Source organism: Harmonia axyridis, chromosome X, assembly GCF_914767665.1.
Source record: "Harmonia axyridis chromosome X, icHarAxyr1.1, whole genome shotgun sequence".
In the NCBI taxonomy this organism is placed as follows: domain Eukaryota; kingdom Metazoa; phylum Arthropoda; class Insecta; order Coleoptera; family Coccinellidae; genus Harmonia; species Harmonia axyridis.
In genome coordinates this window covers 32,531,566-32,539,065 of record NC_059508.1, presented here as the reverse complement: position 1 = coordinate 32,539,065, position 7,500 = coordinate 32,531,566, and the positions used below count along the sequence as shown (strand labels likewise).

Below are 7,500 nucleotides of genomic sequence, written 5' to 3'. Positions count from 1 at the left end.
ATACATCCCAGAAAAAATCATCTCTCTAACTATCCTGGTTCAAAAGTTGTATCGGAACTTTTCACGTCGAAAAAGAACATAGGCGAAAAAGGACGTGAACATTATTCCTTATAAAAATCAAACCCGACCATGGATTTTGATTCTGATTGTTGATTATCGCTATTAGAACACATTAGGAGGCAACCAAATCAAATTTGAGAAAATTCCACAATCAGAAAATTTTTTTCGAAAAAAAAAAAAAAATTCGAGAACACCTCGGTCATGGCAAGTTATTTCCCACAATCCATTCCCCAATCAACGTACATCCCAGAAAAAATCATCTCTCTAACTATCCTAGTTCAAAAGTTGTATCGGAACATTTTCACGTCGAAAATATATCTCTAAGTCCAGACCGATGCACCACGTAATCTCGGGCAGACCGATGCACAACGTAAATGACGATCGGGACCGGGGCGATCGGTCGTATCTGACACCGCCGGCTCGGTTCTAACATCGTCAATGAGTCGGGGTTGTAAAAAAGGACGTGAACATTTTTCCTTATAAAAATCAAACCCGACCATGGATTTTGATTCTGATTGTTGATTATCGCTACTAGAACATATAAGGAGGCAACCAAATCAAATTTGAGAAAATTCCACGATCAGAAAATTTTTTTCGAAAAAAAAAAAAAATCGTAATCACCTCGGTCATGGCGAGTTATTTTCCGTATTTCATTCCACAATCAACGTACAACATAGAAGAAATCATCTCTCTAACTATCCTGGTTCAAAAGTTGTATCGGAACATTTCACGTCGTAATATCTCGCCAAGTCCAGACCTCGGCGATAGGTAGTATCTGACACCGTCCGCTCGGGACTGACATCGACTTGGACTCGGGCTGATGATGGGGAGGCGTTTAAGGACGTGAACATTTTTCCTTATAAAAATTAAAGTCGACAATGAATATTGATTCTGATTACTGATTTACGCTTTAAAAACACATTAGAAGGCAACCAAATCGAATTTGAGGAAATTCCACGATCAGAAAATTTTTTTCGAAAAAAAAAAAAATCCGAAAAATATTTTTCGATTCCGATTACTGATTTACTCTTTTAGAACACATTAGGAGGCAACCAAATCAAATTTGAGAAAATTCCACAATCAGAAAATTTTTTTCGAAAAAAAAAAAAATTCGAGGACACCTCGGTCATGGCAAGTTATTTCCCACAATCCATTCCCCGATCCACGTACATCCCAGAAAAAATCATCTCTCTAACTATCCTGGTTCAAAAGTTGTATCGGAACATTTTCACGTCGAAAATATATCTCTAAGTCCAAACCGATGCACCACGTAAACTAGGGCAGACCGATGCACCACGTAATATCGGGCAGACCGATGCAGAACGTAAACTCGATCATACCGATGCTTCACGTAATCTCGATCTTACCGATGCACCACGTAAACAAGGGCAGACCGATGCAGAACGTAAAGTAGATCTTACCGATGCACCACGTAATCTCGATCTTACCGATGCACCACGTAATCTCCATCTTACCGATGCACCACGTGAATTGGATCTTACCGATGCAGAACGTGAATTGGATCTTACCGATGCACCACGTAAACTCGATCATACCGATGCACCACGTAATCTCGGGCAGACCGATGCACAACGTAAATGACGATCGGGACCGGGGCGATCGGTCGTATCTGACACCGCCGGCTCGGTTCTAACATCGTCAATGAGTCGGGGTTGTAAAAAAGGACGTGAACATTTTTCCTTATAAAAATCAAACCCGACCATGGATTTTGATTCTGATTGTTGATTATCGCTACTAGAACATATAAGGAGGCAACCAAATCAAATTTGAGAAAATTCCACGATCAGAAAATTTTTTTCGAAAAAAAAAAAAAATCGTAATCACCTCGGTCATGGCGAGTTATTTTCCGTATTTCATTCCACAATCAACGTACAACATAGAAGAAATCATCTCTCTAACTATCCTGGTTCAAAAGTTGTATCGGAACATTTCACGTCGTAATATCTCGCCAAGTCCAGACCTCGGCGATAGGTAGTATCTGACACCGTCCGCTCGGGACTGACATCGATTTGGACTCGGGCTGATGATGGGGAGGCGTTTAAGGACGTGAACATTTTTCCTTATAAAAATTAAAGTCGACAATGAATATTGATTCTGATTACTGATTTACGCTTTAAAAACACATTAGAAGGCAACCAAATCGAATTTGAGGAAATTCCACGATCAGAAAATTTTTTTCGAAAAAAAAAAAAATCCGAAAAATATTTTTCGATTCCGATTACTGATTTACTCTTTTAGAACACATTAGGAGGCAACCAAATCAAATTTGAGAAAATTCCACAATCAGAAAATTTTTTTCGAAAAAAAAAAAAATTCGAGGACACCTCGGTCATGGCAAGTTATTTCCCACAATCCATTCCCCGATCCACGTACATCCCAGAAAAAATCATCTCTCTAACTATCCTGGTTCAAAAGTTGTATCGGAACATTTTCACGTCGAAAATATATCTCTAAGTCCAAACCGATGCACCACGTAAACTAGGGCAGACCGATGCACCACGTAATATCGGGCAGACCGATGCAGAACGTAAACTCGATCATACCGATGCTTCACGTAATCTCGATCTTACCGATGCACCACGTAAACAAGGGCAGACCGATGCAGAACGTAAAGTAGATCTTACCGATGCACCACGTAATCTCGATCTTACCGATGCACCACGTAATCTCCATCTTACCGATGCACCACGTGAACTGGATCTTACCGATGCACCACGTAATCTCAATCTTACCGATGCACCACGTGAACTGGATCTTACCGATGCAGAACGTGAATTGGATCTTACCGATGCACCACGTAAACTCGATCTTACCGATGCACCACGTAATCTCGATCTTACCGATGCACCACGTGAACTGGATCTTACCGATGCAGAACGTGAATTGGATCTTACCGATGCACCACGTAAACTCGATCTTACCGATGCACCACGTAATCTCAATCTTACCGATGCACCACGTGAACTGGATCTTACCGATGCAGAACGTGAATTGGATCTTACCGATGCACCACGTAAACTCGATCTTACCGATGCACCACGTAATCTCAATCTTACCGATGCACCACGTGAACTGGATCTTACCGATGCAGAACGTGAATTGGATCTTACCGATGCACCACGTAAACTCGATCTTACCGATGCACCACGTAATCTCGATCTTACCGATGCACCACGTGAACTGGATCTTACCGATGCAGAACGTGAATTGGATCTTACCGATGCACCACGTAAACTCGATCTTACCGATGCACCACGTAATCTCAATCTTACCGATGCATCACGTAATCTCGATCTTACCGATGCAGAACGTAAACTCGATCATACCGATGCACCACGTTATCTCGGCAGACCGATGCAGAACGTAAAAAAAAAGCTTACAGCACGCGGTGTTCCCAAGCGGTCACCCATCCAAGTACTAACCGCGCCCGACGCTGCTTGGCTTCAGTGTTCTGACGAGAACTGGCAATTTCAGCGTGGTATGGCCGTAAACAACAAATATAGCGATATTTTCTATGATATCTCACTTTTTGGGAGCGGAAAGGACGTGAACGTTTTTCCTTATAAAAAATGAAATAACTTTTGGATATTAATTCTGATTGTTGATTTAAGTTTTAAGAACACATTAGGACATATCTCAATGAAATTTGAGGGATTTCCGAAATCGAAAAATATTTTTCGAAAAAAAAAAAAAATCCCAGAAGACCTCGGTCATCTCAAGTTTATTTCCATATTCTATTACACAATCAACGTACATCACAAAAGGAACCATCTCTCTAACTATCACAGTTAAATTTTTGTATCGGAACATTTCACGTCGGAATATCTCGCTAAGTCCAGACCGGGGAGATCGGTCGCATTTGACACCGTCCGCTCCGGTCTAACATCGTCTTGGAGTCGGGGTAACGATGGAGAGGCGTTTAAGGACGTGAACATTTTTCCTTATAAAAATTAAAGTCGACAATGAATATTGATTCTGATTACTGATTTACTCTTTTAGTACACATTAGAAGGCAACGCAATCAGATTTGAGGAAATTTCAAGATCAGAAAATTTTTTTCGAAAAAAAAAAAAATTCAAGAACACCTGGGTCATGGCAAGTTATTTCCCACAATCCATTCCACAATCAACGTACAACATAGAAGAAATCATCTCTCTAACTATCCTGGTTCAAAAGTTGTATCGGAACATTTCACGTCGAAATACCTCGCCAAGTCCAGACCGGGGCGATAGGTAGTATCTGACACCGTCCGCTCGGGACTGACATCGACTTGGACTCGGGCTAATGATGGGGAGGCGTTTAAGGACGTGAACATTTTTCCTTATAAAAATTAAAGTCGACAATGAATATTGATTCTGATTACTGATTTACGCTTTAAAAACACATTAGAAGGCAACCAAATCAAATTTGAGGAAATTCCAAAATCAGAAAATTTTTTTTCAAAAAAAAAAAAATCCGAAAAATATTTTTCGATTCTGATTACTGATTTACTCTTTTAGAACACATTAGAAGGCAACGAAATCAAATTTGAGTGAAATCCAAAATCAGAAAATATTTTTCGAAAAAAAAAAAAAATTCGAGAACACCTCGGTCATGGCAAGTTATTTTCCACAATCCATTCCCCAATCAACGTACATCCCAGAAAAAATCATCTCTCTAACTATCCTGGTTCAAAAGTTGTATCGGAACATTTTCACGTCGAAAATATATCTCAGAGTCCAGACCGATGCAGAACGTAAACTCGATCATACCGATGCTTCACGTAATCTCGATCTTACCGATGCACAACGTAAACTAGATCACACCGATGCAGAACGTAAACTCGATCATACCGATGCACCACGTAAACTCAGGCAGACCGATGCAGAACGTGAACTCGATCTTACCGATGCACCACGTAATCTCGATCTTACCGATGCACCACGTAAACTCGGGCAGACCGATGCAGAACGTGAACTCGATCTTACCGATGCACCACGTAAACTAGGGCTGACCGATGCATCACGTAAACGACGATCGAGAGGCGCGAAAGGACGTGAACGTTTTTCATTATAAAAATTGAAATAAATGATAAATAATGATTCTGATTGTTGGTTATCATTTTTAATAAGCATTAGGAGGCAACCAAATGAAATTTGAGGAAATTCCGATAATAGAAAATTTTTTCGAAAAAAAAAAAAAATTCATGAAATCCTCGGTCATCGCAAAATATTTACCATATTCTGTTCGATAATCAACGTATATTTAAGAAGGAATCATATCTGTATCTATCTTGGTTCAAATTTTGTATCGGAACATTTTGACCAAAGTCCGAGCTTCGGCCGAAACAGACACCGCTGACCTGGCCTATCGATCGACCGAGAGTCGGGGATAGAGCGTAAGTGTTGTCTGGAGGGGAACCCTGTGCTCTCCTGACATATATAGGGAAGGTGGTCGCGTTGGGCGATGCAGAACGTTTGGATCGGGAATTATATTTTTGGTTCAGCTATTGGAATATGGTTTATTGTTGGTATATATTGGCGAAATAACGTTCTTACTGACTGGGGATATTCATAAAAATGAGTCCGGAGATTTTCAGATCGAAGTCCGAGTGATCCGACTTGGAAGGCGTGTTGGGTGGGTCGAGATGGCTTAGATAGATCAGACGAGGCGGGCTAAGTGTTGACGTCATGCATCGGTCCATTTTCAGATTGAGTCCGAGTAATCCGACTTTGAAAGAGTGTTGGGTGCGTCGAGACTGTTTAGATAGATCGGACGAGGCGGACTAGGTGTTAACGACATGCATCGGTATATTTTCTGATCGGAGTCCGAAGAAATCGGCCCTAGTAGGCGCAGCGGACGGTCGAGACGGCCTCGGTGGGTCGGATCGATCGGGAAAAGTTTGCTAAATCGTGTCTGGAGGGGAACCTTGGGTTCTCCTGACATATATAGGGGATAAGGTTTGGGTGAACGATTCTTCACGTAAAAGTTGAGTAATTTATTTTTCGATAAGCTTTTGGATATTGATGAGAAGTATATGTATATCTTCGATTAAAAGAATTCTTACCGTCTCCATGTATATTATATTAGATATATAAGAAATAGTTAACGTGATGCATCGGCCGATTTCCGGATCGGAGTTCGAGAGATGCGACTTTCGATGCGCGATGGGTGGTTCGAGACGGCCTAGATCGATCGGACGAGGCGGACTAGGTGTTAACGACATGCATCGGCGGATTTTCTGATCGGAGTCCGAAGAAATCAGCTCTAGTAGGCGCGGCGAACGGTCGAAACGGCCTCGATCGATCGGACGAGGCGGACTAGGTGTTAACGACATGCATCGGCGGATTTTCTGATCGGAGTCCGAAGAAATCAGCTCTAGTAGGCGCGGCGAACGGTCGAAACGGCCTCGGTGGGTCGGATCGATCGGGAAAAGTTTGCTAAATCGTGTCTGGAGGGGAATCCGGGGTTCTCCTGACATATATAGAAGGGGTGGAGAATGGGTCCTGTCCTAGACTGTTTGGAGTTCTTTTTAGGATGATATTCAGTTGGTAAGTGGTAGACCCGAATCCGACCTCGGCGTTTGGGTACTGGCAAGGTGTGTTGGTTTCGGCTTTCGCATCTTGGGTCGCTTTCGTCAACCTCATGCAGCGAGGTCGCGGTCCGCTTCGTCTCTTTGTAGTCGAATGGCCTTTAAGCGACCAACCTTAAAATCGTGATCCTCTGCCCGTTGCGGGTTATGTTCACAAAAAATTTGCAACCACTCAATTCGTTCCGAGCGACAAATATTGTTGAATCTCGAATCACCGTGTCGTTATATTCACATGTATAGCGAAGGGTCGAGATGGAATGTGTATAAGAAATTAGTTGATAGCCGGGGGTTCGTATTATATATGGACGCCTTGGCGAGGGATTGTTTCTAGAAACTTTCTCATTTTTGATCGGTGTTTTGTCCGAGATGATGATGATGTATATATAGCTTGAGTCTCATGCTGACTGGGGGCTGTTACGTCGTTTCGTCGAGGACTTGCACTTACTGATGTGCGGCGCTAGTCGAAGTCAATCGACATGGCTAGTGCCACATGACGAGAGGCGAACGGGTTTGGCCATACCGGCAATCTCGTGGACCGATCGTATAAGCACGCAGTTCCCTGGTTGATCCTGCCAGTAGTCATATGCTTGTCTCAAAGATTAAGCCATGCATGTCTCAGTACAAGCCAAATTAAGGTGAAACCGCGAAAGGCTCATTAAATCAGTTATGGTTCCTTAGATCGTACCCACATTTACTTGGATAACTGTGGTAATTCTAGAGCTAATACATGCAAATAGAGCTCCGACCGGGAACGGAAGGAGCGCTTTTATTAGATCAAAACCAATAGGTGGCGGGTTCGCTCGTCATCGTACAATTTGGTGACTCTGAATAACTTTAAGCTGATCGCA

The 7,500-nt window shown here is 42.3% G+C and overlaps 2 non-coding genes across 2 annotated transcripts in view; one reads left to right on the top strand and one right to left on the bottom strand.

The window, feature by feature from the left end:
• Window positions 1–3,454: 3,454 nt before the first annotated feature.
• LOC123687474 lies at window positions 3,455–3,573 on the bottom strand. The gene has a single exon (XR_006749197.1). It is a non-coding gene; the product is annotated as a 5S ribosomal RNA (ribosomal RNA).
• Window positions 3,574–7,208: 3,635 nt separating this feature from the next.
• Window positions 7,209–7,500, top strand: part of LOC123687406 — a 1,906-nt gene continuing 1,614 nt past the window's right edge. The window contains exon 1 of the ribosomal RNA XR_006749133.1: window positions 7,209–7,500. This exon is cut by the window's right edge and continues 1,614 nt beyond it. This is a non-coding gene — a ribosomal RNA (small subunit ribosomal RNA).